The 27,727-nt window shown below is 37.7% G+C and overlaps 1 protein-coding gene across 3 annotated transcripts in view; it reads left to right on the top strand.

Moving 5' to 3' along the window:
• Positions 1-3,346: 3,346 nt before the first annotated feature.
• The window catches only part of LOC134748809 (synaptic vesicle glycoprotein 2B), a 49,067-nt gene continuing 24,686 nt past the window's right edge, over positions 3,347-27,727 (top strand). Inside the window, exon 1 of one of the 3 annotated variants that reach the window (XM_063683612.1) lies at positions 3,347-3,511. The gene's annotated coding sequence lies outside the window, so the exon portion shown is untranslated. Of the gene's footprint in view, positions 3,512-15,364; positions 15,529-27,727 lie in introns of those variants that run through there. The other 2 variants (XM_063683613.1, XM_063683611.1) reach the window with 2 other exon arrangements.

The raw sequence follows: 27,727 nt of genomic DNA, 5'->3' as shown, positions 1-27,727 counted from the left end.
TTACATATTTGCTTTAACATTGACCTTAAATAACAATTTACATTTACGATTCCCGGGGCTGCGGCCGCGGGGCCTGCGCTGGGGTCACTCGCAATGAGAAGATTGGACCAGCGTCCGCCCGCACGCAGTCTCCGCCCCGCGCCCGCAGCACCAAAATAATCTGATGATGCATTTTGCGTACTTACAATGAGAATGAAGTACACATAGAGTGCTCACTGCATACATTACATCAGTTATGTTACCAAAAAGACCATTTCGTAGTCGACATCTAGCGTCAAGTAGCGGAATTATCAGTACTGCTACTCGACATTAGATGTCACCTGTGTCGCGGCTGACGAAATTGACAACTAATATTATAAGCAGAAGGAGTTAAAAATAGAGTTCCGGTTATAATATTAGCTGAAAATCGTTGAGCATTAGACTTCGACATCTATTGTCGAGTAGCAGTACTGATAATTCCGCTACTTGACGTTAGATGTCGACTACGAAAATAAAAGTCTTTTGGTAACCCAACTGATGTATGGAGTGAGCACTCTGTCTACTTAATTCTCTGGACTTATCGCCTTCCGTGAACCGTTCTACCTATTACGCGTGTAAAGTAGCTTTGTAAACAAAACACATTCGAGGTGACATTGTTGCGAATTGTCATAACTAGATACCTATTTAGTTTAGGAAGTTCTCATGATTAAGCCACTGATTTATGCCTGCGACTTGAGTTTATTACTTCATTAGCATTTGACTTTAAAGTACTTAGGTTTATCGCAATAGCCGCATTAGGTACTGAGCTACTGTAAACTCGCGACGTCAGATTGAATCATTACAATGGTTGTAATCGTAACGTCTTTTGTTCGCTTGCATGATCGAACGAAGCGTGCAAGTTAGCATGTAAGTAAGCATTAACACGAAAGTGGAGGACGAAATCGCCTTTTCATACAAACGTCCTCATTCTCCTCTGGATATTAACATTATTGAAAATATTTTGATAAAATTTGTTGTATATCAACCTGCGTTAATTTTTTTCTACTTTTTAATTATTATAAGAGTTAGGAGCATTTAAAAATTTGTATGAAATCAGTTTTATTTTTAGATTTTTACAATAATCAAAAAATCTAAAAAAGTCAAACGTTCACGTTCACGTTCGGGGCATAGCGTAGCTATGGTAAATATACATCAAATTATGTAAAAATATTTTCCATAATGTCAATATACAGAGAGGAAAATGGGGACGTAGTTTGTATGGAGAAGCGACCGTCTCCTTTCCTCTTATTGAAATAGGTAATAAGCATAAGTTACTTCATTGAGTAATACGATGTTCAGCGGAAGTGAAAAACCGGCCAAGTGCGAGTCGGACTCGCGAGTCGCGCACGAAGGGTTCCGTACCATTACAGAAAAAAACAGCAATAAAATCACGTTTGTTGTATTTAGTATTTGTTGTTATAGCGGCAACAGAAATACATCATCTGTGAAAATTTCAACTGTCTAGCTATCACGGTTCATGAGATACAGCCTGGTGACAGACAGACAAACGGACAGACGGACAGCGGAGTCTTAGTAATAGGGTCCCGTTTTTACCCTTTGGGTACGGAACCCTAAAAATGGCTTGACACTTGTCACTTGGCAGAATAACGGCCGACACATAGTCATGGAATGATTTCGAGAATTGGAAACGACCCATAACTAGGAGACAATTTAAATTAAAATAACATATAGGTACCTACTGAACTGCAAACATTATTGAAGGCCGTTCCATCGGTTTGCGGCTGTAACTGTCACATTTCGCAAGAAAGAACGGGAAAGATCATGCGCGCCAAGTATCAATGTTGATTGAATTTTTGTAGATTTTTATTTATTTTAAAAACGTTACCTTACAATATCGAAATTCGAATTCTATGAAATTACTATTTAAGTTAAGATTGTTTTTTCTTCTTTTTTTGTTTATAGTAATCACATAATAAATAATCGAGTAAAGTTTGATTAAAAGTCCGAGTTAGAGATTACTTTGGGAATTAATTGTACCTATCGGAAGTGTCATAATTCGTGTATCGGAAGCTATGTTATTAAAGATATTATAGTCAAGAACTACATACATTTTTTCCACGTCTACGAATATCAACGCCTCTTAGAAAAACATGATCATATAAGGAGATTTTTCGCCTGGCTCAGGGAGCCGCCATACTGCAGGCATAATATTCGGCAGCGCGCCGCAATTAGAGTCAGGCCAAGTAAACTCTGCAGCAATTTAATAGCAGACTGTGTGTGTTATTTTATACGTCAAACTTCTATGAAATAATGGCGTTTACAATAACACCTGCACACAGTGCTAACCAAATCGCTGCAGAGTTGGCTTGGCCTGACTCTACGAATTCTAAAAACGTATAAGAGCGTACCTACCTGACAGCATTAGGCAATTCGACAAATGTAGGCATTAAGAATGAGACATTAAAATCATTTTTTCTTAAAGCTGGCCATCCCGGGACTTGACATTTATTACATACACGGGATTACCTATCACATGCCTCATTTTATCTACATATTCCATGAGACTTGGAGCCCAATTCCAACTTACATTGTGACATCAAAATGATACCTATCTAAACTAAATGATGTCAGGCGCGTGTGTATTTCGCACATGTGTTGGCGCGAGCGAGACGCTCGGGCGACTGAAATCATTTAGATATCATTTTAATGTCACATTGTAAGTTTGAATTTGCCTATTAATAAATAAACAGATGAACAAGTCAGGATGGGGGTTAGGTAGATTGACTAGATTGTATGTCGCACCGATATTAGGGAGGCAATTCGGGAGACAAAAAAACTTTCCGTAGTCGTCTCAAGTGACTTATGTAGAGGTGAGTAATGTACCGTGGCACAAATAACATTATTTCATATAGTGAAATCATGTAGGGTCAGCGCTTATCCCCAGGAGCGGTATTCGACATGCGTTAAGTGACGTTTCGTGTTGAACTTCAGTTGAATGGAAGAAATCGTGTGTTGTCAAATAGGTAAATTTGACATTAGCAATCCACAGTTAGGTGACAACGAAACCAAACCGAACCACGCAGAGTTCAGAGCCATTTTAAACCGTATAGTAGTAAGAAAACAAAGTTGATTTTTGTTGCATAATTTTTTCAATGAATGAGTTTTGGTGTACAACCAAATGATACTTTCCACAGTTGATGAACAAATGATTCATTCCACTGTTGAACTGATGTTGAAGCCGAAACTGACAGTTGTGCATCTCGAATAGGGCCCCAGGACGTGCAATCCCGTGCCATTATTCGTGATCGCGCTGGCATATGTCCTCCGGCGTACCTCGTAGACGCACGCAGTCGCTAATCTCCACCGCCCACCGTTGGTTTAACCCCAAATTGATTCGAGCGCGAGTTTGTATCGGAAGTTCGTTAATGTTCCATGTGCCTTGGACCGATGCATGGTAATCGCTCAAAGACATTTGAAGACAACCGTGAAACTTCCATTGTATCGCCGTGGAATAATTATGCTCAGGTAACAGGTAAGTACCGAGAAATTTTCTAACGGCGGACTAACATGACCTTATTGTCACTCGTGCAAGTACCGCAAATAAAATATTAAAAAAAAATATAGATACAAATGCATTTATTTCATTACTTTTTACAGCCGTTATTTCACGTGTCTGCAGCACATGTCGATGATTTATATTAGTTATGCACTTTGTTACAACTGAGAAGTATTTACCCGACAATTTAAGAACATAAGAATCGAGGAACCACCGCGACGGGACAACGCCTGTTTTTCAGGTTTATTATTCCAAGTCCAAGTAACGTGTACAGACTTACGGGTACAGAGAAGTTACATACTTGTAAGTAGGTAGCACAGAGAATATATAGGATAGAGGGGTACTGTCATAGTAAATTTTGTAGTCACAGTTTTACTGCCATCTATCGACACACGATTAAAACTAAAAATAAAAAATATCAAAAAATGTATATGTATGGATAAATGATTTTTTTATTTTGTATTTATTATTTTTATATGATTTTGACCCATGTTCTTTCACTGATGTGTTAAAATTGTTAAATAACAAACGAAACCGTCAACGCCATCTAGCCGAGAATAGGCTTAAGGTTGGTATTGGTGGTAGCACTGGTAGCGCCATCTGTGCGAGATTTTTTTATAAATTAATTTAATTTTTATTTTTTTAAATTTTCTTGATTTCCGAGGCACGTTTTTTCCTTGGACTTTATTTATCTTATACAGAGTTATATAGGTCTTTTGTAGGTAGCAATAAATAGCTTCCTGATTTATAGCAGTCGGGACCTAACTGCTTATCGTTATCAAAATAATTCTTGTTAATTACCGACGGAAGTTTTTAAACCTATGTTAAACTTATCATAATATTTAACAGTCCTCGTATCATTTACTCTAATTAAATGGCTTCACGTGTTTGAGCTTTAGAAATTATGTAGTTTCATTGGACTTTATTTTTAAATCCACATATAAGTTTGACATACAGGCGAAGTAGTTATATACCTAGTTGACGAGTAATCGTGTTTAATTGTTTGTTGTATTTGAATCTTACGAGTATTTACACCTATTCAGACACGTGTTGCCATTAACGTAAACGTGTCAAAACATTAGATACGACAGATGAAATTATCCAACCTAGTCAAAACATTACACACTGGCCACAGTCACGTATTCAGCTACCTTAGTCGTAAAGATTGACAGAAGTTTCCCAAGTGGTAGTTAGGTAGTATACTATTTTTGAAAAACTTGTCAATTACTTTACCTCAAGGAGGGACCTTTAACTTTACTAAAGAGTTAAAATTGGCTGTAGAAGGGGTGGTGTCTAAGTAAAAACTGAGTTTGACAGCAGATAGGTATAATATAAAATTTCGATATAAAAAACAAAAATGGTAAATTGTTCAACGCAAAGCTTTATTGAGAGCGAAAAGTTGTTTAACATATCGTCTATATCGTCTGTTTTTTTTCAATAGCTTTCGCTGAAAAGGCGCCGTACCTTCTTTCTTAGTCCGTTTTTTGCAAGCAACTGTTTAAAATCTAATCTATTGTATCTTTTAAAATTTGATATTTCAAAATAATAGACAAATAACTTAAAATAGATCACCACAGAAAACGAAGCTATATTGCTTACTAGTTAAAGTTATTTTTCGAACATAATATCACGTAGGTACTGCAGCTCGCAGGTTTACCTTCCTACTCGCTCTCGCTACACGTCTCAGAATCCGTTGCCGTCGCCAAATTGACCCGAAATGATTCGATCACTTCTGACCGAAATCGAATGCGCTTAACCGAAGGTCGCCGCTTGCTTACCTACACGATGAAAAAACAGCTATTCTGAAAGTAAGGGCTCTTAGCTGCGTTGTCTGCGCGCTCGAGGCCCAGCATGAGCCATCCGTCAGCGCTGACAAGGGCGTCGTTAGGCTGTCACTCCGCTCCACGTAACGTAATTACGTCGCGTCCCATGTGTCTATTGTTACTATTCTGTTCTATCTTCCGAATGCGATTTCAGTACAATTGTTATTTAACTTATTTACCTAAGATCAGCCGCATGCCCAAAAATTGTGCGTGTCCGTAACAAAATGTGTATTTAAAAAAAATAAAACATCGAATTGCGTTGCCTGCGAAATATCGTCTTTTGACTTCGACATACAAATGCAATTAATAGACATATACTCGTAATAGAGTTTCCAGGCAGAGACACAATTCTATTCATTTTTGTCTATCGTTTTAATATTTTTAAAACCAACTTAATAAACAACCTGGTTTTTATCTCAAAATTCGCTGTCGTAGCTGACTGCTACGAATAAAATAAATGTGTCTATGTCCTATGTCTTAGGCCTTAGGGCCACTTGTGCCATCCAGGGTTAGCCAGTAACTCGGGGTTAACCGGTTAAACCCCGTGTTAACGGTTAACCCCGTGTTAGTGGCCAACCCTGGATGGTGCAAGTGACCTTTAAAGTGTAAGTTTTTCCCACATTGCCCCATTTGGGGTACTTATATATTCTAATTTACAATACTATCAACTGTTATTTATGGTAGGCAATATTTGTATATATTTAATGCGTCATAAAATAAAACAATTTCTTAGTCAGCAAAACAAATCCGCTGTAGGGTGAGATAACCAAGAGTAGTACGCATTCATTCATCGAAACCATCGCTTGCATTAATAAAGTACTTACATCACTTACATGTCTAATAGTATATATAGGCAATTCTTTATGGCCACAAAGGCGGTTTTGTTTTGTAGCCCCGGACCGCAAGATGAATTTAGAGATAACTGGATTTTGGAAACGCAATAGGGAAATATGACGCAATGAATATTTGGGTTTTTTTTTCAATAAATAATTACAATTCTTAAATTAAATACTCATAGACTACAAAAAAACAAGATTATAAACGTTTTTCAGCTTTCAGCAAGTGGAAGTTTGTTATGGGTTTGCTTTGAAACATTCTTTTATTTTTAAAAAGAGATTTTAATGTTATTTTTTTTCAATTTAGTCTAAAAATATTCTTGAATACTAAATATTCGATTTTATAAATATATTTTTTTTAAATGAAGAGTGTAAGACCTAATGTTTCTTGGAGAAATGTTATCATTAACTGTATCGAATAAAATAGCGTGTTAATTTTTGGATTTTTTAGTTGGTTCGATTCCCGGGCGAGGCAAGCGAATTTAAAAAAAGATTTGAATGCAGTTTTGTTTCTTTTTTAAAATAAAATAATGTTTCCTTACAGTAAAATAACTTAAAATAAGCTAACTTAAGGTTTTAAGGCACTTTCCCTCCAGGGCCCATACATTTTTTCCACACTGTAAGTATAGAGACTTGTCCCTTTTTGTTGAGCTATCAGATAATTGTACATACTTTAGGCACATAGTCTGATCTGCTACTTTTGATGCTGAACCACAGAATAAGTAATAGTGCTGAACGTAAACATTTTTAGTCAACTCTCTGTATTTTCGGCTCTACATGCCTCATGCGGGACAATTTATTGTTGATTTCGTCTCAGGGGTGGTGGTTTCAATCAGTAACTGACCCCTTTTTTAGGGTTCCGTACCCAAACAGTAAAATAGGACCCTATTACTAAGACTCCTCTGTCCGTCTGTCTGTGCGTCTGTCTGTTACCAGGCTCTATTTCATGAACCGTGATAGCTAGACAGTTGAAATTTTCACAGATGATGTATTTCTTGTGCCGCTATAACAACAAATACTAAAAACAGAATAAAATAGATATTTAAGTAGGGCTCTCATATAACAAACGTGATTTTTTGCCGTTTTTTGCGTAATGGTACGGAACCCTTCGTGAGCGAGTCCGACTTGCACTTGGCCGGTTTTTTATACCACGTCGGTGGCAAGCATATGGTACGCGATAACCGTAGCCTATGTACGTGACGGCTGCCTTGCCTGGGGTTTCACATGCGCGTTGCCGACCCTTTAAATTTAAACTAGATGAGATGCTGGCTCAGCGAATCATGGCCGTGCTTTCTCTGATGGATTAAATACATATACTTACAGTAAAACCCGGTAGGCCGGTAATACAATTAATTCAAAGCATTTATTATATTATTATGCATATAGGTAATTTGGCCCCTGCAAGGGCGCAGCCATCTTATAATTAATAGGAATTCCCATGTAGTATGCTTTTTTATTTTATGTTATTTTATACTGGTTGCTGCAAACTATTCGTACATTTTATCCCGGTAAATACGCTTTCCCGCTTGAGACCCGTTTTCAGAATTATCTTAAACGGGTTTTAACACTGTAGTTGTCAGGTCTTAAGGTGACCTTACATCCGTGTGTCCAATAGTCCCACTTGCTCGCGCAACTTGCAACTAAAATTAACAATAGGTACACCAGCAGCCGCATTCGAACTTTTAAAATCAACTTAATTTGACATTAACCACAACCATTACCGAACCGGTGGTGTTCCGAAAGATTGCAAGTTCATATGACGACTGGTCTGGCCTAGTGGACCCTGCCTTGTTCTGCCCTGCCCTGTCCTGGGTTCAAATCCTGGTATGGGCATTTATTCAGTAATGGGCACGGATATTTGTTCCTGAGTCATGGGTGTTTTCTATGTATTTAAGTATTTATATATTATATATATCTGTCCAACTATGTTTACCGTTACATTTTTGCAAATAAATATATCTTATCTTACCTTATCTTATCTTATCTTGTCTAAGTACCCACAACACAAGCTTTATTGAGCTTACCGTGGGACTTAGTCAATTTGTGTAATAATGTCCTATAAAAAAAATAAAAAAAATGTCTTGCCCGAAGCGGTGAATTTTTCCATTTTTCCTTTACATATATAATTTTTTCCCATTTTTAGGGTTCCGTACCCAAAGGGTAAAAACGGGACCCTATTACTAAGAATACGCTGTCCGTCTGTCTGTTTGTCACCAGGCTGTCACAGTTGAAATTTTCACAAATGATGTATTTCTGTTGCCGCTATAACAACAAATACTACAAAGTACGGAACCCTCGGTCCGCGAGTCAGACTTGCACTTGGCCGGTTTTTATTCCTTTACCTATATAAAAAAAATCCATTTCTCCTTTTAAAATTTTGATTTTGAGTCGAAGTGAATATATTGTGTAGGTCAATATTAAACATAATATATTTTAATATTGATACAGGTCAGTTTTACCAATTACTATTAATGGGAATATTACGCGAAACTCTGCGCAGGGGGCGCCACTACCACAATCTGAGGGTCTATAGCGAAACAAGAAAATCGAAGTTCCGGTATCTAACATTTCTGTCACTCTTGCATATTCGAGTTTCAAAAATATGTGTACGCTCTTAAACCTTAGACAATAAAGTCGTGTTCACATATTTTTGAGCTATTTGTCTGGATCGATATTTTTGCCTTCGACTGTATAAGTTACTCTATGGTTTACTAAAAAGGCTAGTGCTCCACTCTGGTGGCAGAACATTGCAGTAATATCACTTATTGTATACTGTATAACTACTGTTGATTGAACAAATAATTTTTAATTTAGATTAGATTTTTGATTTTGCTTTGGGGCCAACTTGGAAAAAATCGTATATATCGGCAAATCATACATTGACGATGCATTCTATGGAACAGATTTTAGCGATAAGAACGAACAAGATAAACTGCGGGAAAAGTCAAGTAAATATCAAATTTTGTTAAGATTGTAAAAGTTCGCATGCTGTCCCTGAGCAGCGGCATGCGTGAGCGGACGCCGAAATCGCGTCGCACGTCGCACGCCACTATTTCCCACTACCGGAACACTTGAGGCTGTCGTTATTGATAAATTGCGCTCAAATTGAGCTCCTTAAACCCACTGCACCGATACCTCCCGGTAATCTAACAATGTCACATTGTCACGCTAAAGATATTATAATAATCTAATGACAACTTACACTTACTCAAACATTTGCTCTCAGTCGCCTGATACCCTTATACCTATACCTGATATCCTTGGCGGCCTGTCGTAGAGCTACTGCGTATTTTATTATTATATACCTATCTTATGATACGGAAGTAGCAATTCCGTGTTTTGATGCGAAACGATTGACCTGTTTCGAAAAAACTTATTATTTAAATCTTACGTTGGCTATTCGTCAAGGTTGTTTTGATCCTTTTTTGTACGAGCAAATCCGGTTCCAGGGGTCACTTTGTTAAAAATATATCGGGTTACATTTGGGAAGCCCGGCTCAGAGGGCCTACCGCGGAGCACGTTTGACGTGTTGCCTCTCTGTCGCATTTGTAAATTCGTACGTAAGTGTGACAGGGAGGCAACACGTCGAGCACACGATGTTCATAAGATCACAGATTGGGGAAGTGCGGCAAAGACATCTATATGCTGGAAATTTAAAGGGCACAACGGTTTGTTTTAAAAGTGATGCTTATAAAACACTTTCTATTTCCAACCACTGATCTCGATGCTCCAGCAAACGTCTTAACCGTACGTCAATTATTTTTAATGAAAATTTCTTTACATCAAACACAAATTCTCAGAATTGCCTTGCTAGTTCTTTAATTAAAAAACGCGTCTTTAACTTACCGATCCCAGAAGTACGTTCCGCCTTTGGTAAACGTTTTGGAGAACAAATCCGAGTAACTACTTACAACACAATGCTATGCTTAGGTTGGTATTCCACTAGAATAATTAATAGTACTACCGTACAGAAAATACACTTCCTACAAACCCGAAGTTTGACAGCGATTCAGGGTCGAATCATGCTGTCCCTTTCTAATGTATGGCACTATCCCTTTCGGTTATTTAGGGTAGTCAAAATTCAAGTCATTATATCTTATCTGTGGTTGTGCACGTAAAGGGACTTCAAGTGGTACCAACCCTAATAATTGCTGGGAGCAATGCTGAGCCAAACGGAGCCAAGTTTGACCGAAAGGAAGAGTGTCCCCCCACTGCCAATGTCCAATATCTTGGTCCAATGTGCTTTGCGTCTCACTATCTCACTAGTCTCAGTTCACCGTGCCTAACACAAAGCTGACAGCATTTGCGTTTGTCTAGCTTATTGCTCTTTATTATTCCGTTTTAGAGGTTAACCCCCTTATTCATAAACGTCTACTAAAGTTGCCAATACGTCGGAAAGGGACAAACGATTATTAGCGGCTTGTCAACTTTAGTAGACGTTTATGAAAAACCGGCCAAGTGCGAGTCGGACTCACACAGGAAGGGTTCCGTACCATTAACTATAAAAACGGTCACCCATCCAAGTACTGACCCCGCCCGAACGTTGCTTAACTTCGGTCAAAAGTCACGTTTGTTGTATGGGAGCCCCACTTAAATCTCTATTTTATTCTGTTTTTTGTTATAGCGGCAACCAAAATACATCATCTGTGAAATTTTCAGCTGTCTAGCTATCACAGATCACGAGATACAGCCTGGTGACAGACGGAGAGACGGACAGCGATGTCTTAGTAATAGGGTCCCGTTTTTACCCTTTGGGTACGGAACCCTAATAAGGGGGTAAATATATACGAAGTGAAACTAGCATGCAAATTTACAGTACGGAAACTGTATATATTTATGAAGCGAGAAAAGTGGAACGAGATAAACCAAGATACCTGATTTGAACTTGTTTGAACTAAATTAAAAAGACGTAAATATAAATAGTTAAGTACCAACATCGAATCTAGATACGTTTCCGGCAGCCTATTCTGTGGACATCCACCAAGGGATCTCTGTTTCATATTATTTGTCTATAGTTTAATAAATAAATAAAAATTCAAAAACTTATCCTCCGAGTAGGCCTTCAGGGCTCATTCGCAAGTTAAAGAAATAGCACACGGGCCTGTGCTTACGACTTAGAAATGAAATGAAAGGTACCTGTGCCAAAGAAGGCCCAGTTATTAAGTTTGCCTACTTTCAAAATTTCATACTTTTTGCAAGCTTTTATTGAACTTGCCCTGTTAGTACGTTTGTTAGTAAATCTTGGAAGCTAAATATGACCCACTTCCCGATTTCCGATTGAGCTGAAATTTTGCATACACATGTAAATCGGATGACAATGCAATATTATGATGACATGGAGCTGATCTGATGATGGAGACAGGAGGTCGCCATAGGAACTCTATGATAAAACTAAGCAAACTAATTGTGTTTGGGGTTGTCCCGCTATTATTTATGTGCTAATACATAGTTTGTAAGATTTTCCTAACACAATATCATAGTGTTATGGAAATAAATAAATGAAATGGATGATGAATGAATGTCAGAATTGCCTCGATGAGTATTAGTTGTCTGTGGAAAGAAAAGTACAGTCAGCGATAAAAGTTTGTACCAAAAATGAAATTTTTGCCTAAAACGTATGTGTGAATGGGTTCAAAATTTGCGTCCATGTTCGCTAGTACCACAGACATATGAAAAATAAAAACAACGTGCAACAATGGGCCTTCTTTGGCGCAGGTACCTAATTTATCATTTCGACGTTCACGATTTGGCCTAAAATTGTGGTAAACATAAAGTATTATTATCTATGTTGGACATGGCCATTTCTAAATGATCGTTAAATCATTGAACTACTTTTAGAAAATCGTGGAACTAAAGTAGTTTTACGTGTATAACACGAGTGCAAGCGTACTAGGCCCATAACCTGAAAAGATAATATAATTGTAATCATTGCTAACCCAAGGTAATGTCCTCATAAAATATATAAAAAATAGTATATATTGCACCCTTATAAAGTAAACATATCCGGCCTATTCTATTTATTTTCACTCAAATGTACCTACCACATAAAATTCATTTCACATACCTACTAGGTTTACTATAAAGGGCGCTGATCAATCATGAACTGATGTCGTGTATTATTTTTCTGGGTCGGCATGAGATAAGAAATATTTTGCATAATTGCTTTATAATTCAATCATTGTTTAAAACCCAATTATGCAAAAATGCAAATAAGTAATCGGTAATTTTAATGGGGCCAATAGAGCCCCGATTAAAATTATCAATTTTTCCGTCAACTTCAAGGCAAAATGAAATGAAATCGTAATAAAAGACATGCGATTTGAAAGGAAAGCAAAATTCTAAACACTGATCATGGCATTCATAACATAATGTAGTGATGTGATTGCTTCGCGCAGGACCTCTAGCTGTTTATGAACATTTTCAAATATTTACCAAAAACGTCAACGTAACGTTTTAAACAAACGGCCTCAAAGCCTAGTCGGTGGTGACCCTGCAGACTACGAAGCTGTTAGTTCCCGGGTTCGAATCCCGGAAAGGGAATTTGATTATGTTTTTCACTGATATTTTCGTGTTAGAGAATGGATTATTTTTATGTATATAAGTATTAATATGGTGACCGAAGAGCTGGCGGCTTTCTCGCACAACGTATCAGCATTGCGATACAGCGGGGAAATGCCGCCAGCATCCTTGGTACAATGCCTCAAGGGCCTATTTTAAATTTAAGCTAGTTATTAATTTCGTTTAGTAGTACCACTGTATATATCTTCAACAAAGTATTAATTAAGTATATAATTAAGTTATAATACTTATATTCAGTAGCGGAACAGCTAGGGGGCAACCTTACCAACGGACCTAGACCACTAGGCTCGGTAGTAAAGTAAATTTTCATTTTTAGGGTTCCGTACCTCAAAAGGAAAAAACGGAACCCTTATAGGATCACTCGTGCGTCTGTATGTCTGTCTGTCCGTCTGTCACAGCCTATTTTCTCCGAAACTACTGGACCAATTAAGTTGAAATTTGGTACACATATATATTTTTTATAATTTTAGGATAAACAATTTAGAAGTTATTCAAGAAAATAGGCAAAAAATGACCATTCCCCCCCTTTATCTCCGAAACTTCTGGGTCTAAAATTTTGAAAAAATTACGCAAAATAGATCTTTACCTATAGATTACAGGAAAACCTATTAGAAATTGCAGTCAAGCGTGAGTCGGACTTAATTACTTAGTTTTTGATCCGACCCCTACGGGGTTTCTAAAGACATTTCACTCACGTTTCACATAAAAAATACATTGTTTAAATTGTGTAATGTACGGAACCTTTGGAACGCGAGTCCGACTCGCACTTGGCCGGTTTTTGCAATGCACCCAAACATAATTAAGGTAGAGTTAGACCAAGGAAAGTCTGCAGAGACTTTGACAGCACACGCAGTGGCAGTGTTATTTAAACGTCATAATTTCATAGAAGTTTAACGTTTAAAATAACACCTGCACTGCGTGTGATGTCAAAATATCTGCAGACTTTTCTTGGTTGGTTTTATTGTATCTAGATACATACCTACATGACGTACATCTTATTTTTAAGAACAAGCTTACGCTGTGATGATTATTTATGATGTTTGAGTTCTAGCATAGAGTAACTTATACTAGAGCGGTACTGTCATAGTAAATTTTGTAACCCTAGTAAATTCACTGCCATCTGTCGACACACTTTAAAACTAAAAATAAATATTTATAAAAATACGATAAAATGTACTTAAATATGGATAAATGATTTATTTATTTGCATTAATTATTTTTATGATTTTGACCCATGTTCTTTCACTGATATGCGTTAAAATTGTTAAATAACAAACGAAACCGTCAACGCCATCTATACGACAGTAAGCCAAAGCTAGTAGCGCCCTCTGAACGAGAATCAAATTTTCTTGATTTTCGAGGCACGTTTTTTCCTTAGACTGTATCCATCTATTACGGAGTTATATCTATCTTTGGTTCTAGTTTACTCCATGTCTTGTTTTTCGATTTGTAAGAAAGTGTTTAGTTTGTAAGTATTACTGAATTAGAGAATATCTATGACAACTTAATTTTCACGTTGATTTATCATTTATCATAATCAATAGTATCTACCATTCTCTAATATATATAATAGATTTACATAGAGAGATGTGTTTGTCAATTATACCTACCTACTGTTAAAGATATTTTTAAACGTCAAGTGTAGAGATTTATTTATGTAAAACAATTACACAGTTACAATAAATGCGCCAAACTGGAGTAACCAGTTTGTTGGTGCGCCGCGCTCAACTCTTACTTAATATCTTAATATTAAGGTAAATGTTTACATTTGTGACATATATTCTATTGTTAGTAGTAGTTTCTCTCTATTTTTTAAAGTATCGGGAGGTGGACTGCCACTTTTGGGGCTATGTGATACCCGCTGACTAATGATGATTGTCCGATAAATATACACCTAAACAATGACAACTTTCTATCACCACACCGCTCGTCGCCGTCGGCAGGGTGTTCATCCTCACACCCTGGAGCCTAAATGGTCGCGCAATGGGCGCGCGGTTTACGACGAATTTGCTCATGCTTGGTATTTGCTCATGTGCCACCCGCGGACGCTTCGGCTGTGCGTAGAATGAGCTCATGCCGAGGTTTTCCCGACGGTCTACAGTATGAGGTTCTTCGAAAAAGGAGTGTACAGGTTTTTAAATGGTTGGCATCGCGCATGTAACACCTTTGGGGTTGCAGGCGTCCATAGGCTACGGTGACTGCATACCATCAGGCGGACTGTATGCTTGTTTGCCACCGACATGGTAGGGAAAAAAAACTACGAAGTACTCTTAAATCACTGTCTGATATAAAAGTGCTTTCCAATTACACAGTTGTTAAGCATCTTGAATTTATCGTTACACTGGTTTGCCTAACAACTCGACTCGTCAAGACTAGCACAACTAACACACGGCCATGTAAAAAGTCTCATTCATCACATTCTAAGATCAGTCTTGTGACGAAATTGGACTTATAGGCTTAGACGCCCGGTTATAACGTCTTACCTCCACTCTACGCCTCACAGATCCCAGTTCAAACAGTATTTACATGTTTTTACGTAGTATTTGCTTAGGGATCTAACTGACTGCCGCTGTCAGATATAAATAGGGTGTCGCGGAGAGCCTCCGTCCGCACTCTCTTGAGAGTGTTCCCTTGTGAAACTTCAGTTTCAAGACTCGTGTTGTGATCAACACTGTTCATAGCCACTTCGGTGGCAGGAGCACCCAACCCGACCGAAGACAGCCACTTTTACATCCCCTTTCACATCGGTAAGTAGGTAGTCGTACTTTTGTAAATAGGTTCTTAGGTTTGATAGCAGAATATGCAACACCCTCTTAGTAATTGATAGATCGATCTTTTCAAACAGATTTTGCTATAACACATTTCAAACAGATTTTGCTATTGATAAAAAATAATAGCTAGATGGATGAAGAATTTCTTACTCAAGGCTGATACGTGATTCAGAAGAATAAAAAAAGGATGCTCAGGAAAATAAACATAACTGCGGTTAAACTGCTACTGCAGACTACGCCTTACGCCTACGCCGTCTAAAAATCCTTACAGGAAATGGAAGAGAAGAGGTTAAAGTCTCAATATTTTATTTATTTGCCTTTTCTCATAATATTCCTAGTGTCATGTCCTATAGCCAAGTCAGATCTAATTATTGAAATCAGTGTCTTTTTTCAGTAGGCCTACCTAACTAAATAATAGAATTAGTTTATCGTAGGAAAAGGTACAAAGGACCGCTTGTAGGGGAGCCAGGGTGGCATTTGAAGCGCTGAAACAGAAACAGGCATTTGCGAAATTCGAGAATGACTATCAAGGATATGGTTTCTTGACAAGTGACTCGCGCTAATAAACTTCGCTCGCGCAGCCCACATAGGCTTCCATTAACACGCGACACTTACCCACCAGTCACTTGAATGACATTATTACTTCGGTATCTTGTAGCATTTTGTATATGGATGGTATAGAAAGGATGCCAATCTCTTATGGCAGAATTGTTGCAAAAGTGACCGCTTTCAGCTTTAAATAATAGTTCCTAATCTCTCCGGTGGCGCTAGTTAGGCTCTGGGACATGAGTATAACATATGAACCATATAAGGTTACAAATAATCCGACCAAATTACGTAGGTTGTTTTTGGTAGTATTTCGATGTATGGTGGCGCCGCCTATTTACTGTTTTTTTATGGACACTTTTCATACATAGAGATTCGGCTCCTTTATGATTTTGTATTTAGGTGACAGTAGGTACCACGTATTTGGTACGCTTTGAGTTAAAAATGAGTTCAAAAAAGATGTTCAACAACATAAAATCGATCCATATTTAAACCGTTATTAGCTTTAACTAATACTTAACTTTTAACTTAAATAGAGGGAAGTGGAGTTTCGCAAAAGTAAAATTTATTGGTGGTAAAAGGTAAAAGGGTATATTGAAAGGGCTCCGTTATAGGACCACTTGGAGCGTTCCAAAAGTTCTAACGAACGCTCCAAAAGCGCTCGATTAAACAAAAAGACAAACCCTGACTAAACGAGCGCTCGCGAATATTATTCGACGATATTGCACGTCTCTATGTGAAGTATACTGAATGTGTGGAGGCCGACTATAAACAAGTTTTATTATCCTTGTTATCATATCATTCCATGTTTGTGCATTCGTCATTATTTACCTAGGAATTAAGAGCTCTACGCCCATAATCATAGCAAAGCTACTTGGCAATTCGTAGTTTCTGACAATGACGTAGATCACGTAGATATATGTGGTGTCATAGATAAACAAATGAAAATTCAAAATTCTTGGAAAACATTAAATAACACACTAATCAGGGTGATTTCGGGGTCGTGGAGCAAGAGAACAAGACATTATACAGAATTCAAAAATGAGCCAAGATGAGCCATCTTTTACTAACTGTATGAATTAAAGGAGGACGGGTAGTCTATGTCGCGGCGAGATACTCGCGCCAATCATGTGCTAGCCCGGCAGCAGCACTGCACGACTCCATACATTATGCGGTAACAAACAATGGTTGTCAAACGTTTACGTTTAAGAAATCAGTTGCCACAAAACAAATGACGGTGTACAGCGCCATTTCCTTCAGCTGTCAAACTCGGGGGCACGAGTTTTCTTCTCAGATTCTACACACATTTTAATACAATCAATGTATCTATGCTAATATGTACAAACTATATTTACAATACCTATTGTTGACTCTAGAGTCTCCAGTAGTTGACTTGACTGTCATGTAAAGTTGACATGTCAGCCAGCTGACATGTCACATCTTGCTATCAGTGAGCAAACATAACCTACTAGCGAATGGTTGTATTATGTGTAATTCGTGCTAATATTGAAATCATCTGTCACGATCACGATTGAGTGACGCATCTCATCTTTGATATTTTTATTCGGGTTTATTCGCCCTGTGCCTGACAGTGTCGCCGTGCTGGCGGGTATAGGATGCGTAATATACCTGATAGTTGACAGCTGTTTAACAATATGATATGAACATCAACATGTTAAAAAATGTGAACACTCATGGGAGATGTCCGATGTTCACATTTTTTCCACGCAGTGCGTTTCCATTACTTGTATTCCCCCACTCCGCACTTTGCACATATCGAATACAAAACAAAGATTTAATAATTCTATAAGTTCTTGCAGATGAGGATTTAAAATAGGAATAATCAAGAAAATACGAAAATACCTTTGTTAATATGGACCAAACGAGTCTTTCACAAAATGCGTATTTGACGAATCGCCTCTTTGGCAAACCTCACCTTTGACCAAAAGCACCCTTGACGAAAATGTTTTGACGAATCGCGACTTTGGCAAACAACATCTTGGACCAAACGAGCCTTTGACAAAAAGCGTATTTTGACGAATTGCACCTTTAACCATAGGCGGAAAAGCCAAAACCAACTAGTCAGTCTGCTTTACTTTATCACTTGCAATAAAATGGCTGAGAGACCTAGAAGTAGGTAATAACTAAATGTCAGTTGTCACTTCCGAGTCTAGATAACTCGTAGAGAGAGCTGCTTCACAGGGCGACACGGAACTGCAATCGCAGAAAAATGAAGTTATAGTGTAAACAAAACTATTTTTCACCCAAAACCCAAATATTTCTGACGGCTCAGAGAGATCCTGCGTCATGAATTTGCAGAGAAAGTGAGCGTCAACGGCTTTCTAATATCTCATCATGTGTCGGCATTACGTAGGACCTGGAACTTCAAAACAAGTGACGAATGCGTGACATTGACGTATCATAGTTACCTAAATTAGGTAACTATGATACCTACCTAACCTAATCATCGCAACGCAACGTTCCATTGGTAGCCTTACCTAAAACCTCTCTTACATTTATTTGTGTAAAGTACAGTTTACAAATGCACCAAAATCACCAAATCCTCTGTCATCTTTAAAATATTTGAATAAAATAGTTCACTGCTGGTGCTGAGTGATCAGTTCGTCAATTATGGTTGGCACAACTGGCCCGAAATAAATTACTATTCCTGTTAAACCTTCATGAAAAGCAAAGTCGACAGGATTAACCAAACTTCTAACTTATGGAAAGTACCTACACATAGATATTACTACCAGAGAGATCAAATTAAGAATCAGAATCGGCCGGAAGCAGGCGGGCTGTCGATCGCTTGTCGCTTTCATTCAGATTCAGATACCTATCTGTTTTCTCAAATGTTGATTAGGAGAGTGGTAGAGAAGCTATTTATTTTATGCAATAAAGTTTAAGTATTTACGTAAGCAATTTGCTGTTTAATTAATGTCTAGCAAGTTGCATCTAATTAAATTAGTATACAATCGATAATAAAAACGCTTGCATTTTTTTTATGTGATTCTTAAGTGATCTCTCTGGTAAAAACGGGACCCTATTACTAGCGGAGTCTTCGCTGTCCGTCCGTCTGTCTGTCTGTCCGTCTGTCACCAGGCTGTATCTCATGAACCGTGATAGCTAGACAGCAGTTGAAATTTTCACAGATGATGTATTTCTGTTGCCGCTATAACAACAAATACTAAAAACAGATTAAAATAAATATTTAACCTCCTGCCTACTTGTATTTTAATTTGAACTATATACCACATATATAACGGTAGTTTATGTCCTTAGAGTAGGACAAACGTAGGCACAAGGTTAAGTGGGGCTCCCATACAACAAACGTGATTTTTTTGCCGTTTTTTGCGTAATGGTACGGAACCCTTCGTGCGCGAGTCCAACTCGCACTTGGTCGGTTTTTCGATATCGATCTCAGTGCAGAGTCATTGTCCTTTTTATTTATATTAATTTGTTTTGATCCGAAGTACCTAAGCTGGTAATCAGTTCGTGGCGCCGGCGCGCGGCGTAGCCTTCACCTTGACGACCGGTTGCCTTCGCCGGGATACACCTGCCTTCCAAATTATGTCTACAATATAATATACGTACAGTACAGTCGCCATCAGATATATCGGAGCGGCCAAGGTGCTCACAAATATCTGAACACGTCTCTATTGTCAAGGCGTTAGAGTGCTTGTTCAGATATTTTTGAGCATCTCGGCCGCTCCCCACTCACCATAAATAATAAATGTTAATTGAATATATTAAAGAAATTAGAAGCGCTGGTGGCCTAGCAGTAAGAGCTTGCGACTTTCAATTCGGAGGTCGCGGCCGTCGCGGGTTCAACCCCCGCTCGTAATGTCACTATGTAACTGTGCGATTGCCAAGTCATTAGAAGTATTAAAAAAATAAAGGTATCTAACATTCTTACGGTTTTAACACCCCCTGGCACGGACTAAAATAACAGACTTGGTTTCACATTACATCTCAAAACTTTATTGTAGTAGAATAACTGCGTTGCGAGACTTGCATCTTTTTACATCTAATGTTTTTGATGGGATACAATTATCGAATTTAAACTGTTGTGAGACATACTAATATTAAATCATTTTACGGTTTAGACTCACTTGTTTTAGTCACTCGCGCGTCATGTTTCGGAGAGCCTAGGTCTCCTTTCTCAAGCACTAATGGTGCGAGCAGCGTTCACGACGACCGTGTGTTGCGTACTGGATACAATTAATAACATTTAGTTAGTTCCTTGCTGAAAAAAAATATATTTATTTAAATAAAAGGTGCTTAGGTCTATTCTACATTAAATTGTGTGCAAAATCTCTAACATAAGATTATGTGCGCGATCACTAAACTCGCATTTTGTTGTTACATAATTTTAGCTAATGTTTTTTTTAGTTTTTGCCAGTATATTTCCTAGATCCTTTGTGAAATATTCTTTAAGAATTTTATTGACTTACGATGGTTTTCTATTTTCTAATATATGTACTAATTCCTTAGGCAATTTCTTTAATATATGGGAGAATATACCAACTAGTTCTTTTGCCATATACATTATTCAACCCTTACATATATACATAGGTATTTGTTGCTTAACCATTCTTCTAAATTAGCAATGGGAAAACCATCGATTATTTGCTCAAATCAAACAGTGACGTTAAACGCGTGATTTAGCAACATAGCACGTTGATGTTGATAACAAATGATGCGACCTGTCCTCGCGAGGCTCCGCCGAGGCAAATTAGAGGGCTCTTGCGATAACCTCAAGTTCCAAGTATTGCTGGTAACTGTGGAAATACCTCCTGAGTTGAAATCACCAAAACTGCTGTTTACTCGAGTAATTACCTTATAGGTGTACCTTTTCTAACGAAGCCAGTTGCAAATATTATTGTTTGATTGATTTTTCCTGTAAGATATTTAAATTCTTGAAAATCAGCAAATAGCTCGCGACAGAAGCATGGAATTCTCCTTCCAGTCTTGCTCTTCGAAGCAAAAATTAAGATAACAATAAACAAATATTTTATTAGGGTCTCTATTGTTTTCCATATAGTTTTAAGTCATAACTCATAATGTATATTGTTTGTCCACATTTTCGTTAGTCATAATTTGGTTTTTCTCAGAAACGCGTAACTTTTCAGGATTGCCATAAAACAAACCTAACCTAACCTAACCTATCTATAGGATAACCTGAGGAAAATCCTGAAAAGTTAACCGTTTCAGAATTATGACTAATAAAAAAAAATATAAAAAAATATTTATTTTCAGATAGCTGAGATCCATAAATTGTTAGTTACAAGACACTTATAAAACTACATTAGTAAACTACCTATTACATAAAAACATATAAATACTTATTTCCTAATGATAATATGACAATCACTACATTATGACTTTCAATAATTATGTCAAACAAAGGGACCCCATTTTATTATACAACTCAATTAGATAGTTATTCAAATAAAAAATCTTAGGAATTTTAGCACGATGCTCGCGACTTTCAGCGCTGATCTTCCGAGATCAACAGAATTAAAATCCAAAAATAAAGCAAGCAAATTTTCATGAGTAGCGATAAAAAGGTAGGTAGGCACATTGACCTGTAAAAAAACGGAAGCAAGTCCGTACAAGGCGTAGATTGGTGGACGTTCGGGCGAGGTGAAGTGTTACTTTGGACGCCGGAACTTGACATTTTCTGATAAGCCCTGCCCCTCATAAGTTCATAACATACGCACGCGTAATAAACAGGTTGGTTTTGCGCGCTGGGACCCCATGGACCTAGAGTTTCAACTCCAAATGGTATTCTCTACCAAGGCTCTTATATTTATTACATTTTAAAATTTCGGCGCTTTCCGCCGCTCCGCCCGCTTTTACATTAGTCCGTTGGAGGTGGGACGGTGCCATATTAGTTATTACCTCTTGCGTCGAATAATGATCCCTTTGACAGTTCATTTTTAGGGTTCCGTACCCAAAGGATAAAACGGGACCCTATTACTAAAGGGGGCCACTGACTATCAGTTCGCCGGACGATACAGGCCTGTCAGTTAGAACAAAAATTTGACAGTTCCGAACAACTGACAGGCCGATATCGTCCGGCGGACTGATAGTCAGTGGGCCCCTAAAGACTCTTCTGTCCGTCTGTCTGTTACCAGGCTGTATCTCGTGAACCGTGATAGCTGTCTAGTTGAAATTTTCACAGATGATGTATTTCTGTTGCCGCTATAACAACAAATACTAAAAACAGAATAAAATAAATATTTAAGTGGGGCTCTTGTACAACAAACGTGATTTTTTTTTCTTCCGTTTTTTGCGTAATGGTACGGAACCCTTCGTGCGCGAGTCCGACTCGCACTTGGCCGGTTTTTTCATTTAAGAAAAGAGACAGTCGATGGGTTTCCTGGTCGTTTTGATCAAGAAGATTTATGTTCAAGGTGGGGCGTTTAGCGTTTGCAAAAGTTAGGTAAAACTAACCGCGCGCGGTTTCTATACTCACTCGCGCGCCGACTCTGAGCCGAGCACGTACACGTACCTGCACCTGCCACTCTAGTTCTTTAAACTAAAGTTTTTTAAAGTTCTTACATTACTAGGATTTGTTAAGTGTTTGAAAGTAGCAGATCGTGACAGAACAGCTCCATGCAAGTGTTAAGGACTAAGTGCAAAGAAATGCTTTCGCATAGTGTTAGTTGACGGGGTCCTTATTTGTAAACGAACATTTTCAACTACAGCTGAACAAGTGAATATGCAATATAAAGGAACTTTGTGTTAAAAAAAATTACGCGCACCCCTAACCATACAGGATTCATTCTATCTACCTCACTGCAAATTTGTCACAAAGGTAAGGAATGTACTTTTTCATCACACTCGCTCAGTAAATGTGGAATTGCACGCAGGCTTAGCAGGAACTATAGAAACAGCGTTTTCCCTAGGGAGTTATGAAGTTTCCAGTATTATAATTAACAGTTTTTTGTCCTTATACTTCATTTTTGTATCGCGTGATGTGATGAAAAACATTGTGTGTAACTCGGGGCGTAATAATATTGCAAACTCGAGTCTATACTCTCGTTTGCAATATTTAACTTACGCCCCACGTTGCACAATGTACTAACCTTATTGGTGTTTGTACGTTTTGCAGAATACATAAAATTATAATTGTTTAAAATAACTTCCTGAAATATTTTTAAACCTGCTCGAACTCGAAAAGATTCTGATTTTTTCAGAGATTAGTAAAGCCTTTTGAAACCTGAAATTTTCCACACGCTTTCGTTTCGCATTCGTATATGACTCAATTACTGGCAAGGTGACGACCGGGGTCTGAAAGGATACGGTTATGTCTGTCACGTTTACTGTAGAGCCGCTAATTCCTGCAAACAAACACTAACTCACGCGCTTCATACCATAGAATACGTAGACAGTTCAAGGGACAGTCAGCTGCAATAATATGTTACTCTTCAAAGGTCGCAAAAATATGTGACACGCTCTTTTGGGTCTACAAATAAGATATTGTCAGTTATTTTAGCGACCTTTGTTGTGTAACATATTATTGCAGGTGATAGGATAATCAATAACTACCCATTCACAATAGGCCTTACAATTTAAGACAGTTTATGAAGTTCCTATTTCGGCCAACTAAATTACCTATATTTTTCCTAAAAGATCATTAATGGATCATCATCCATTACACGAAACTTAAAAATTTGTACATCCACCATAAAATAAGTTGACAACAATTTTTTACTGTTGTAATGTATAATTTTGGTGCAATAATAGTTATTTGTTATACAAGGGTGCAAAGTTGTATTTTACCCGCGAGTGTGGAATTGAAACACGAGCAAGCGAAAGGATTCTATAGGTGAACCACGAGCGTAGCGAGTGGTTCTAAAATAGAATCCTGAGCGTAGCGAGTGTTTCAACACACGAGAAGTAAAATACATTTGCGCCCGTGTATAACACAAAACTTTTCACCTCACTATAGCGAGGAAAATGCAACATCCCCAGGCGTTACATCATCTTCATCACTGGAATCACTCATTTCTTGACGATATTATAACAGAAAACTCTGGAAGTTGTGTATTTTTACGCGAGTCGGTGAGAAAAGTTTTTTAGTAAAAAAATTGTTGACAATGTTGACATTTTTGACGTATGAAATGTCAACGATGCGTTTTGAAATTGCATCGACTCAACTTGTGCGTTCCGAATTATATTTAACATCATTATAAAAAAACAAACGTTTCTCATGGAATTTTAAGGTCATCATAAAAACTTAAGATCATTAAATAAAACTAAATTTGGTATTTTTTATTAGATTCTCAAACCATTTATTAAATGATAATTAATATCGAACGAATCATTATCATAAACGATTTGCGTTTTGTTATCTGTCAAGCTACTTAAACACGCTCCATCCAAGGTCAAATTACTTTCCCCACTAGTGGATAAAACGCGTTTTTCCCCGCTTGTATTGAAGGATAAAAGACAACTTTCCGAGCTAGTGAGGGGAAAAGAATATTTTCTTACTTACTTACTGTTGCATAATATTGTTGATTATTTTCACAAACGTTTGTGTAGCTTTGATACACAAACGCACTCGGTTTGTGTATCAAAGCTAATGGAGGATTTTGTCAAATAATTGTTTTTTTTTATTTTCGTTTAATGATTGTAGTTTTGCAATTTTGTAAAAGACGTTTAAGTAAGATATTAAATTTTTGTCAACATATTTTTGGGCCATTGTAGTAGGTATAATAATTTTGGCATTGCTATGAGGTATTTATAGATATGTAACTCATATTATAAAATGGAAATATTTAAAACAAATCTTTAAAAAAACAGCAACGAGGAATACGAATACATGATACTGAATCTACATTTATATACCTACCTAAAACGTATGTCTAATGAATTGAAAGTGCGGCGTATACTGTAAAGAAGAGGTGTCATATATCATAATTCATTAGAGTCAAGTTAGTAAACAGGCGTGTCACATATTATTCGCGTTAATTTATGTTTGTAGTTATTTCTTATTCACAAATAAACGGCATGCCTGCCTCCGCGTTATCATACGAAAGGATGCGGTTTATACTCATTTTTTTCTCTCTACTTTGCTTTCTTTGTTTTATAAAATGAAAGAAAGATCTCAACAGCTCGGTCTTAACGGGGCTAGAGCAATATTTGCATTGCGAGACACATGACAACCGATAACTCCTTCCTTCCACACATCCATCACTCGCAGCAGTCGCAGCCTCCGCTGGCCTTATTCGTACGATAACGTTACTTTGGGATTGTATTGGTTTTAGCGTTTTGTTTTCATTTAAAGTCAACCTGTAGGTATATGTTGTGAAGGTCTTATTATTCACATTAGATTGGAATTGCGCATTATAGAACTACTGCAGTCCGTCTGACAATGGTCTGACAGTGTTGCGTTTCATCGTGCATCAGTACTTATAAGAATTGCGCTAAAAATATTTGAAATGTTGATGAAATATAATTTAAACCGTATCGCAATTGTTTGCAATTACGTGTTTATTATTAAATTTTATGGTATTGGCTTTTTCACTCAAATTGACTGCAATTTACCTTGTAGGTATTTTGTAATTTTTAGGGTTCCGTACCCAAAGGGTAACAACGGGACCCTATTACTAAGACTCCGCTGTCCATCTGTCCTTCTGTCCGTCTGTCTGTCTGTCACCAGGCTGTATCTCATGAACCGTGATAGCTAGACAGTTGAAATTTTCAAAGATGATCTATTTCTGTTGCCGCTATAACAACAAATACTAAAGAAGTACGGAACCCTCAGTGCGCGAGTCCGACTCTCACTTGGCCGGTTGTTCCTATTTACTTTTTTTTACACAAAGCGCCATTTTGTTTTGCTTGATATACATAAGTATATAAATAAGTTTCGCGACCTTCATAAAAACACGCCCGAGTAGAAATTATCTTTTCAATAATAAAGTGCAATTTTTCAAAGTATAGATTTTAACGCGCGCGTAACTTTATACTAAACTCAATTAGCATTTTCATACTTATGGTGTATTTCAAATAACAATAATTTACCACACTTTTTATAATATGTAAATGTAAGGAAACTTGTGAAAATGAAGTGGAAATATAATAATAGTTACTTACGATACAAGTGCGAAAAATAGCAAAATCGAAACGAATGGCGAATTTCCTATTCGCACGTGTATCGTACAATGTTTTACAGTACATATGGCGCTTTAAATTTTCGAACGTAATGTGTACTGTAAAGTTGTTTACTTATCATATCTATCATTAGTGGACACATTCGCTTCGAATCAACCCATCAGTCAGTGCAGTGCGCACCAAGTGTAAAATTCAAGTTGAAACTATAATTACAATACAATATTATAGCAATGTTATTATTTTCACTAGAATATACAAATACTTCAATTTAAAGAACTGGAATATGTTGATGTACGGATTGGTGAACGTCCGTGCATGACATTTAGCGCTTTCAATGTTGTTTTGGCGTATAGATATTAAAATTAATGGTAGGTATTTAATACACCTCACCCCAGCTTGGTACATTGCTAGATAACGACTCCTTAAGAATAGCAGTGGCACTCCGATTGGGGACCAGTGTGTGCGAGGCTCATCGCTGCAGATGCGGAGCAATGGTAGAAGCCAACGGACACCATGGTTTGAGCTGCCAAAGGTGCGCGGGGCGATTTCCTAGGCACCAATCCATCAACGAGTTAATACGAAGGGCAATGGTGTCGGCTAGCGTGCCATGCATATTGGAGCCCCCTGGCTTGAGCCGTACGGACGGGAAAAGGCCGGACGGACTGACCTTGATTCCATGGCGGAGGGGGCGTTGTCTCTTGTGGGACGCGACTTGTGTAAGCACCTTTGCCGCGTCCCACCTGAGGCAAACCTCACGGTGTGCTGGCTCGGCGGCGGAATCCGCCGCCAAGCTAAAGCACACCAAATACTCCGCCCTGGAATCAAGCTATGACTTCGTGCCGGTGGCAATAGAAACCGCGGGGCCCTGGGGCTCTGAGGCTCGGCGTCTGATTAGAATGCTGAATACCTTAGTATTATTTATACCTACTTTCCAAACTAAAAAGATAATAATTTTAAAACTAACACGGGACTTAATCGCGTACAAACTTACGTTTATTTATGGCCTGAAGTCGAGTCAACAAAAAGTCGAGTCATAATCTAATTGTTACTTTACAATGCATGTGCTCGAAAAGTGCGTTTCCTACGGAGCCATATCATGCGGAAAGTACTCCTTTTCCGCACTAGTGCTTTTTGTTTTCAATTTTTTTTACAGTACATATGGTGCTACTTTCTCGCACTAGTGCGGAAAAGTGCTCTTTTCTACTAGTGCTTTTTGTTTTCAATTTTTTAATAATTAAACTTATTTGCCATTATATGTTTTTTTTATTTACTCACACAATGCATAGTAAAACATTGTATGATACACGTGCGTAAAGATGATTTCCGCACTTGTTGCATATTTAGCTATTATAGGTTTCAGCATAAGTACGTGATCGCTGTCTTTTGACCGTGTGGATGGTCGTAGATAATTTTATAATCTAATATATTATGGTTCTGATATTCACTAGAGTACCTATATTATAAAATGATCTGATGCTGCGTTGCCACTCGTATCATGCGTTCTATGGTACG

The sequence above is a fragment of the Cydia strobilella genome, chromosome 17 (genome assembly GCF_947568885.1).
Source record: "Cydia strobilella chromosome 17, ilCydStro3.1, whole genome shotgun sequence".
Lineage (NCBI taxonomy): Eukaryota > Metazoa > Arthropoda > Insecta > Lepidoptera > Tortricidae > Cydia > Cydia strobilella.
Note: the sequence above shows the minus strand (reverse complement) of the source record. Positions and strands in the feature narration are given on the sequence as shown.